Source organism: Girardinichthys multiradiatus, chromosome Y (assembly GCF_021462225.1).
Source record: "Girardinichthys multiradiatus isolate DD_20200921_A chromosome Y, DD_fGirMul_XY1, whole genome shotgun sequence".
Taxonomy (NCBI): domain Eukaryota; kingdom Metazoa; phylum Chordata; class Actinopteri; order Cyprinodontiformes; family Goodeidae; genus Girardinichthys; species Girardinichthys multiradiatus.
The window spans coordinates 20,350,395-20,360,973 of record NC_061818.1 but is presented as its reverse complement, the minus strand read 5'-3'; the positions used below and the strand labels follow the sequence as shown (position 1 = coordinate 20,360,973).

The 10,579-nt window shown below is 37.6% G+C and overlaps 1 long non-coding RNA gene across 1 annotated transcript; it reads left to right on the top strand.

Annotated features, from left to right (window-relative positions):
- Positions 1-1,723: 1,723 nt before the first annotated feature.
- LOC124863751 lies at positions 1,724-4,375 on the top strand. Its single transcript, XR_007037195.1, has 3 exons — positions 1,724-1,869; positions 3,283-3,419; positions 4,070-4,375. It is a non-coding gene; the product is annotated as an uncharacterized LOC124863751 (long non-coding RNA).
- Positions 4,376-10,579: the final 6,204 nt, after the last annotated feature.

The following is a 10,579-nucleotide window of genomic DNA, read 5'->3' as shown; positions in this document are numbered from 1 at the left end:
TATGTATTTCATATGTCCTGTTCGCTGTAATCTAGGCAATGTGGTTAAAACAAAACGCATTTCTAACTGAGGTGTCAGAACTGGAGTGAACCTTTTCAGTAGTAGCTGCTGATATGTCTGCTGTCTGGGTAAAGATAATTTGTCTCTGCTACACAGCAGGTAAGGTTAAGAAGGGTGTAAAAAACTAACAATTATGTTTTTTGTTTTTTTTTGTCCCAAACAGAATAATTTATTATCTATGTTGTTCATGACTTTCTGTGACATCAAACTGATAAAGGGGTGCTGTTTTTATCTTTAATTTTCAGAGATGAAAGAAGTGGTTTGGAAAGAAGTTGGAGAATCGATCACATTTCAGTGCAGAAGTAAATCCAGTCAAGGTTGCCTTTATTTCAAAATGGGGGGGGGGGCGCAATCACTGCTAAAATAGAAAAAGCTACAGGAAAAAAATCTGGTTTCAATGCAAAGATTGACAGATTTCAAATAAATGGAACATTCCCCAATGCAAATATCCTTCTTAAAAACTTGACTATAAATGACACAGGACCATACTGGTGTTTGTATTCAAATAGAGACAATTGCTTGATGGAACAGATTATAAAAGGTGAGGGAACTGTGCTCCTGGTGGTAAAAGGGGAGAATAGTTTTTCTTCTACTGTATTGCTGCAGTAAAAAAACATAATGCTGCACAAAAAAATGAAAGGAAATAATCATGCAAGATACTGTAACAATGAGTTACTCCAACTGTAAATCGGATGTAGCAATCATGTAAATGCATACTTTAACAAGCTGTATACATATTTAATTTAGACTGAGACCATTTAGAATTAAAGCACTCTATTTATTAAACATTTACTGGTTTTTGTTGCAGAAAATTGTCAGGAAGGTGGCTCTTGGAGTAGGACCCAAATGGCGATTCAAATGCAGACAGGCAGGCAAGAGCACCTCGGTGAATACAAACAAAAAGGTTTAATAAATAAAGAAGGAAGACTTACAACAGGCAGGAGCTAGCAGATGCAGGCATCAACATGGACAGGCTTGGCATGCCAAAACAGGATACTCCAGTGTGGATTTAACCAAACAGAAGGGTATATATGGAGCATGGCACAGGTAATAACAGTGGGACTGACTGGCATGAAACAGGTGGACCGGATGAAGCTGAATATGAAGGCAATGTCTGAGAAGAGAAAGAAAACATGATAGTAAGTAAATAGAGAAACACTGAAAATGAAACCAAAGGATTGTTGGGACCACTGCCATGGGTTACAAATGTAAGGCCAGTAAGAACTTTTCTGAAACTTTCAAAATAAAGCGCATTAACCTACTTCCAGCACAGCCAGGAACAGAGAATAACAGTGGAATTCCCGTGACGTCACTGTTCGAATAAAAACACCGCTTTTGCAACAAACAGACCTCTTCCACGCAAGTCCCCAGAGGAACTGGACGGAGGGACACTTCGCGCTAATGTCTCTTTGCTGGCAAACAGACATAACTCTTCAAACTGGATCCAAGAGTGTCATACGATCACGCGATCATATGCACTAAGTTAAGTAGGAATGAATTGCTGTTTGTGTATCCAGTATTCATTCATGAACGGGGTAATTAAGGTACGAGCGTGGCTTGACTTTCTCTCTGAGGTCTACAGAAGCAAACTGTGTCTCTACGACGCTGAGTGGAGCAGTTTTCCCGGTCTGAAGGACAACGGGACCGCATCACCATGGTTACAGTAGTAACGTGCAGTTTGGCCGGCCGACAGAGCGAGCCACCCCACAGCCACGGAGGTTAGCTGAAGCTAACCCTTTGTTCACTGTGGATGCTTCCTACAACTTCATCGCCCTGGACAACTTTTCTTCAGCACGGTTCACCTAAGAGGTTGTGTTTTGGGCAGAGAGAGAAGTAGTTTAGAGTGAAATAATCTAAACAGTTTTCGTTTTATGACGTTTGGTTTTGTTTTTGTTGAAAACTCAGCCATCTTAGTGCTAGCAGATTAGCTGTAAGCACATGTGCTCAGTTTGTGTGTTCTGTGTTTTTTTTTTTTTAAGTTAAGCCAAACTTTATTTAAAGGGTGATTTTAAACACAGAAGAACGGCCACAGCGCGCCGTCCACATTTATGCATTTTAACCCTTTTATTAATGGTATTTTAAAGGTATGTGTTTGATTCTGATGATAAGCTATAAGCTTCTTTTGTTAGCTTCAACCGCTAACAGCTAAGAACACGTGTTTGCCTGCTAAAGATCATTTACCCAAAAAGGTTGTTAGTTTTCAATCTAGTAAAATATTTCCTTAAATATTATTTTACTAAACTTGATAACTAAGTAACACAATTAAGCCCATTTCTCGAAGATTTATTCAAAATAATATTTCTTTAAATATTATTTTAACAAATAAAGGCAGCTAATTAAACACCGTTGAGAATTGGTCATCCAGACGGTTGGTTTTATTCAGCAAGTCATTCTTTAAAATATTATTTTATTAAAATAATATTTTATCTGATCTTGCATTATGAATGGTTGTTTAAAGGTATACCAATTATTGCCTAAATTAGTTCCAAGACTAACTTAACTTCACTTCCAGATTCTTCAAGATAATCCTTGGTTCTCAAACATAAACATTGCATGGTAATGTTGCATCACTCTTTCGGTCATGGTTTTCAACCATCGTTGATCAACTTGTTTATATTGTACATAGCCCATTAGTCTTCCTTATTCTTTAATTCTGCTAGGTAGTTTAGTTGGATTGTTTTAGCATAGTAAAGAGTTTGTTTATTGAAATATGTTTGACTTGAGTTGACTTATTGTTAATAAATTCTTGTATTTTAAGAAATTGTGTGAATTCATTCCATGTGTGCAGAGTTTATGTTGTTCAATAATGTCAGAGCGTAGCTTATCCCTTTCAATTTTGTCCTAATAACACTGCCTTATTGGGCTTGTATTTACAGGACAACCCTAAACAGACCAAAATATTATTTAATAAAATATTAAAGTATTAATATTAAATAATATATTCACATTCATAATCACAACAGGATAAATCTTAGAGTAACAGAGCTGAATGCACCATAAACAGAACAAGTAAGAAACTAAACCTGAAGGAATGAACTAGAGCACCACCTGCAAAACATAGACAATCAGAGGCAAGACCCAAAACAAAACTCAAAAGCCTGCAAATCATGACAGAGAGTGATTACTTTGGAGCTTTCTGGTCTTTCTGAATCTTAACATTAAACTATATGCAGTCATTTTTAACCTTTAAAACAGTGCTGTAACCTCTGTGTAATTTCAAAGAAAACAGTCATGCCAGAGCAGAAGCGGTCCGTGACCCTGACAAACCAAATCTGAACATGCATGTGGGGTATGTTGTCCCTGGCGCAGCCCTCCTCCTCGGCATCATGCCGGGCTGTACTATCTGGATCAAGCGTAAGGTTGTTTCACTTTTGAATTCTAACTTGGTAATGTCTGCGTGTGTCTGAATGTAGCTTTTGTTTTGTGTGATTGATTTTCCTATTGTGATCACAAAATAGTGTAATTCTCATATGCATTTAAGAGATCCAATCTTATATTGTGTTTAAAAAAGATTAAGTAGAATTCTATATCTACATATTTTTCTAGTCTGAAATATTTGCATCAATAAGTAAGAATCTGCCTTGATAACTGAGGCAGAGTGACAAAAATTATCAGTGCAAAAAGCTTGTAGATGGCTCAAGAAAGACCTGCAAAGCATTCTGCAAATTTGGGAAAAAGCACCATAAATAGCATTCAACATGCCTTTTTATGTCACTACATTAAACTCATTTTCTTGTTGTTGTATAGATTTGTATATTTCAGTTATTCTTGATGCATTTTCCATTCTTTGCACTATAATTTCTGAACTGTACATAATTTTCTCTTGCTTTTATGTTTTACATAGCTTTTGTGGTGCAGAACTGTGTGCCAATGCACAAAACTTGTGTTTCCATTGTTCATCCTTCCTGATGAGCAGACCAAGTCGATGTAGTTAAACATGAACTAATTATTCTGATGTAACCTTTACTGTTTGTTGATGAACTGACAGATATTGACAATCTTTTAACAGACCAAGTCCTCCGACATCACAGTTGAGCAGACTTGTGTTGCTACCAGTGCCAATGCCTATAAGGACAAAGAACATGCTGAGGCTGAGGATAAAGCCTTTAGCGTGCAGCATGCAGACCCGACTGAAACACCTGACATCCTGGACCACAGCCTCAAAAGTGATGCGTGTTAAGCAACATTGCACCTCAGACCAGTCGCAGTTTGCTAAACCCAGTGACTGCATGTGTGCAGCAGTGTAATGTCAGGGTCACACTTGAGCAAGACATTATCATGTGTAGCATTAAAACCTGTGTTGTTTGATCTTTTATATGTTCCTTTTTACTGTTTTATTCTAAGTTTAATGAAGGTTTTATGTAAATACATGTGTATAGTTATCATTAATAATAAGATTATTACAGAAGCAATATTAATACAGAAACAAGATACGAGACATCCAATGTATAAACAGATCACATGAAACAGGCAGGGAAAAATTAAGTTGGACACCAGAAACAAGGATGTTGGTGAAATTTTAAGCAGATAAAATTGTTTTTGTCTCATTTATTTACATTAGCAGTAATAAACATATTTAATAAATAAGGTATTGTTATAATAGTAAAAAGATCCACTCAACCTCAGAGTAACATGTTTTGGGGCGTTGAGAGGAGACTTTATTGTAGGATAATAGTTGTGTTTTACAACATGATTTTCTTGAGGTACTTTGCAAAATTCTTATTTCGGTTAATTGTATAACTGAAAATGAGAAAAAAAAAACTGTGAAAGAAATTACAAAACTTGTAAAAACAGGAGGCATGAAGAGAACAATGAAATCATCAGTGGAGGACCTAGCATGGCAGGCAAAACGAGGAACCTGGGAAGGAGTGCAGCGAATTAACTGACTTGTGCTGGGGATGTGATCAGTGACATAGGAACATTGAGTCTAATGGACAGAATGCAGTGAAGTAGGGTGGTGACATGGGCTGAGGAAACTGAAGGATGAAGGTGCACAGATTGAACATGGAGGGATCTGGGAGCACCAAAAAGGAGCTTAACAGGGCAACCAAAAGCACAACACAATGAAATACTAGAATAACCTACACTAAACAATAAAGCAGACGTGGAACACCTAAAATGACAAACAAACGCATGACACCCTCAGACCAGGAGACCCTCAGGGTCAGGAGCCGACACAGACCCAGACCCTTCGAAGGAAGTCTGTGCAATACAGCAATTCATCTGTATAAATACTATTGAGCTGATGGGATTCCCATGGAAATTCTCCAGTTGTGACTTTTTGGATGAAGACAGTCAGTCCTGCAGTTATAAGTAGCTAGAAGGATGGATAGGTATGTAAAAGTAAATTAATAATTAAGTATTTTTTTTACTTAAAGTTATTATTATTGGTTGCGGTCCCTAGGTAGGCCACTTGACTCGAATGAAAATTACTTTAAATCATTGATTTTTCAAAGAGAGTAAAAACATCCCAAATATTGATATTAATTGATTCATGGTTTGTAGATCATGTGGCAGGCAGCTCTACTTTAGTTTAATTAGTTTTTAGTTTAATTAGTTTTGGGACCCAAATAAAAAGATAAAAGATCAAAAACTCCATCCATCCATCCATCCATCCATCCATCCATCCATCCATCCATCCATCCACATCGTCTTGAGTGCAGATTCCTACTTTCAACATGGAGCATCAGAGGCTCTTCTTGACTCTCTCTAGATGACAAAGGCCTTCACCTGAGCTCTAAGATAGATATTTGCCACTCTATAGGGAGACTCGTTGCAGCCACTTGTGTTGAAGAGTTATTTCAGTCATGGATGCCTTCCTACATTTAAAAATTGGTTAACAAAGATGGGGGAGCAACCCTTCCCCCTTTCAACAATCCCCTAGAAAAAAACACATCACAAAAAGAGAAAGAAACTAGGAATAAAATGTTTGATGTGAACATCCTTCCCAGGTCCAAAATCTGAGTGCATCTTTAAATGAAAGATGTAGAGATAACTTTGCAGGCAGAGACACTATAGCATAATGTGAAAGAGTTTGATACACCTTGAAAACTCTACAGTAGAGGCTGACATTTTTTCGGGAATCCCACGGGTCACGCGGGATGGGACACAGCATTAGTAAAGATCACGTGATTGGGACGGTACACGATAAAAAATGAACGGGAGCTAACCAATAGGAGGGAAAATAAACTAGGATCAATTGTCTTTGGAAATGTAAAACTGAGACTTTGTTATAAACTTTAAGAAAAAAAAAAAAAAACTCGGATCGACGCCGCCATTGTGTAGTTTTTGTTTTCCAAGAAGCCTATACTATAATGCGAGTCAAACGAACTACACGACCCACAAGCCAACAGTGTTTCTGATCGATGTTTTCCACCTGCGTTCAAAACGCATCAATGGAGGGAGCAGACGCAGGTGGAGAACTGGACGTGGTAAAATTGAATTTGCAACGTAAAGTCAGAAGTAAGGACTTATCTATTAAACTCATAGAGCTGACAGGAAAGTCGCAAATATTACCGAAGTTCAGGAGAGTTGAATCAGCCCTGCATCTCTTCATAATGAAAAGTACCATCACGTGTCAAGTCTAATCTGACCAACAAAACTGCTCGCATGTGCAGCCAAGATTTAAGAGTCTTTGCCACAGTAGAGGGGAAAGGCTTCATCAAGGGAAGATATTAAATAAATATGTTGTAAAGTAGAAAAAAATTGAATGTACCATTAAATGTACAATTTATTTAATACATCATTAAATAATTAAGCGTGCCACTAATTACGTCATGTCGTCTTTAAAATTATACTTAATTATTCAGTGACACATTTAAATGTATAATAGTCCATTTCATGATATAATGGTACATTTATTGTTTCTAGTGATGTATTAAATAAATAATTGGTACCTTTAATTTAATGGCACATTTAAGTTACATTTCTTTCATGTTACATTTACTTCACTTATTGGACATTCACAACATTTATTTATTTAATGATGATTTTATTGTATTAATTTTGTCCAGTTTGACCCTCCATTCTTGATGCCTGTATAGGAGGTCATGTCAGAATTTGAATCAGGTGTTCTGGAGCAGACAAACATCTAAAACCTGCAGGGAAGGGGTCCCTGAGGACCAGGGCTGTGAACCATTGAGGTACAGTTTCTAAATTGTGAAGGTAATGCCTTTTTGCCCTTCTGTTCAACAAGTACAGTTCTCTTACTAGGTGCATTTTTCTTTCGTTCCAGCAACTTGAAACATAAAAGTGATGTCATTGTTCAAAGGAAACGATCACTTAATAAATAAGTAAAATACAACTATGTACATTTTGTTTATTCAACTAAGATAGGCATGGTCTGTTTTCTTGTTTGATATTTTATTATTTCTTCATTATTATTCTTTTTACCTCAACTGGCCTTTACTACAGCTAAAAACAGGGAACTAACTGGTCCTTCAAAGAAATTGCCAAAAGACTAAATGAAGAAAACAAAAATGGGAGAGTCACAGGAGTGGGAGTCGTTCTAAATGGGAGCGGGACGGGAGTGGGAGTCAATTTACCAGAAGTGGGATGGGACAGGATTTTTTTTTTTTATGCTGGCCTGGGATTGGGATGGGACAAGACATTTTTCTGTGGGAGCGGGATGGGACAGGAGAGAAAATCCACTCCCATGTCACCCTCTACTCTACAGTTAGTTCCGGGAGCTGTGTTGCTGCTGCGGACTGCAGCCACTACCTGAATCATTTAAAGTTTTTTGTTGTATTTTATCTGATTTACAGAGAAGTGCATATTAGAAGACTGAATACATTATTTCAATCCATTTGACACCTTTGCTTCCCATAACTGCCTCACAGAACACATGAAACAACTTTTATTTTCAAATACAAATGAACCAAAATAATAGAATTTTGCAGAATTCATTTTCATTAAATAGTGGGGAAGCAAATACATAACTATGTTCCCCTACTCCTCTAAGGAGGAGCAATTGCTCCACTTCCTACAAAATACCTTTGATTTTAGTCATGATGTATGTGGGATGACTTAAGGTGAAGGCTGGATGGACTTATAAACAGAGATTTTGAGACTTTTTATCAGCTTCCTACAATGCCATGGCAGACTAGAGCAACATCCACATTACTGCAGAGGAAGAAACAGTTCTGATATATCTTTACATGACCTTAAACCTAGGTATGAGATTTACGTCGTACACATTTTTATAAATTAATACATAAAGTTATCTGTTTTGTCCTCGAACAAGTACATTTTCCTTAGTATCTGGCTTAGTATTTTATCCCAAAAAGGAGACAATGAGTCACATTTGCCTTATTGCCACAAGAGGGCAGTGTAAACGTGGTAAAACAGGCCTTCAAGCCTTCACCAACACTTTTTAAGGAATAATTATATTCATATATCATGTAACAATTAACATGTCTGTCAGTGATACTTTTAGGATATTAAAGGAAAAAGATTGTTTGGTTTATTTGTACAAGTTAGAATATGTTTTGCGACCTGTGAAAGAAGGGGCTTGGCGATACTTAGTGCTGCGAAGGCAAAAAATAAAGTTACCACATTGCATGTGTCAACTAAAAAAAGAGCATTTCTTGTCTGGTTTCTGTTCTCTTTTTAGAACATAGGTCAACTAATCTTTAAACATCTCAACATGCAGGAAGAAATCATCAAAGATTCATAGCGCTCAGGAAAAGTATTCACATCCTTGAATTTTTCTTACAATTGGGTTGACAGTTGGGTTTGTTACAAGAGCTGTTGGTTAAATTGCTTTTTATGTGATAGACTAATACAAAGAAGTGCACAGTTGTTAAGCAGAAATATAATAAACCACAATGCTATGGTTGCTTCTATCAGGAACTGTGCTCACCATGTAGTTCTTTTCACGTATTGTATTTCAGTTCCTGTTTTTTGCACCTTGATTGTCGGGTCCTGTTGTCAACTGTTGTTTCCTTCGTGCCTGTAAGTTCATCATTGTTCACATTAGAACATGTCCATCCACCATGCGCCTGCCTATGTCCTGTTGCTGCTTTGATTCTTTGCACACTCAAACAGTGACAGCTTCAGGAGTCACCTACAGGTCCTTCTCAAAATATTAGCATATTGTGATAAAGTTCATTATTTTCCATAATGTAATGATGAAAATTTAACATTCATATATTTTACATTCATTGCACACTAACTAAAATATTTCAGGTCTTTTATTGTCTTAATACGGATGATTTTGGCATACAGCTCATGAAAACCCAAAATTCCTATCTCACAAAATTAGCATATTTCATCCGACCAATAAAAGAAAAGTGTTTTTAATACAAAAAACGTCAACCTTCAAATAATCATGTACAGTTATACACTCAATACTTGGTCGGGAATCCTTTTGCAGAAATGACTGCTTCAATGCGGCGTGGCATGGAGGCAATCAGCCTGTGGCACTGCTGAGGTCTTATGGAGGCCCAGGATGCTTCGATAGCAGCCTTTAGCTCATCCAGAGTGTTGGGTCTTGAGTCTCTCAACGTTCTCTTCACAATATCCCACAGATTCTCTATGGGGTTCAGGTCAGGAGAGTTGGCAGGCCAATCCGAAAAAAGTACTTTGGACCACTGAGCAACAGTCCAGTGCTGCTTCTCTGTAGCCCAGGTCTGGGGAATGCGGCACCTGTAGCCCATTTCCTGCACACGCCTGTGCACGGTGGCTCTGGATGTTTCTACTCCAGACTCAGTCCACTGCTTCCGCAGGTCCCCCAAGGTCTGGAATCGGCCCTTCTCCACAATCTTCCTCAGGGTCCGGTCACCTCTTCTCGTTGTGCAGCGTTTTCTGCCACACTTTTTCCTTCCCACAGACTTCCCACTGAGGTGCCTTGATACAGCACTCTGGGAACAGCGTATTCGTTCAGAAATTTCTTTCTGTGTCTCACCCTCTTGCTTGAGGGTGTCAATAGTGGCCTTCTGGACAGCAGTCAGGTCGGCAGTCTTACCCATGATTGGGGTTTTGAGTGATGAACCAGGCTGGGAGTTTTAAAGGCCTCAGGAATCTTTTGCAGGTGTTTAGAGTTAACTCGTTGATTCAGATGATTAGGTTCATAGCTCGTTTAGAGACCCTTTTAATGATATGCTAATTTTGTGAGATAGGAATTTTGGGTTTTCATGAGCTGTATGCCAAAATCATCCGTATTAAGACAATAAAAGACCTGAAATATTTCAGTTAGTGTACAATGAATCTAAAATATATGAATGTTAAATTTTCATCATTACATTATGGAAAATAATGAACTTTATCACAATATGCTAATATTTTGAGAAGGACCTGTACATAGATAAGGGCCTATCTGACCTTTGTGGCAAGAAAAAAGCCATTATTTAAAGAAAGATACAAGAAGTTCTGTTTGCAGTTTGGCACAAAACCATCAGGGTGTTCACAAACTTTCAGCATCTTACAAGGCACTCTTCAATTCATGATCTGAAAAATGGATTGCATATAAAACAGCTGCAAACCTACCAAAACATGGCTTTTTATTGCACACTGCACAAAA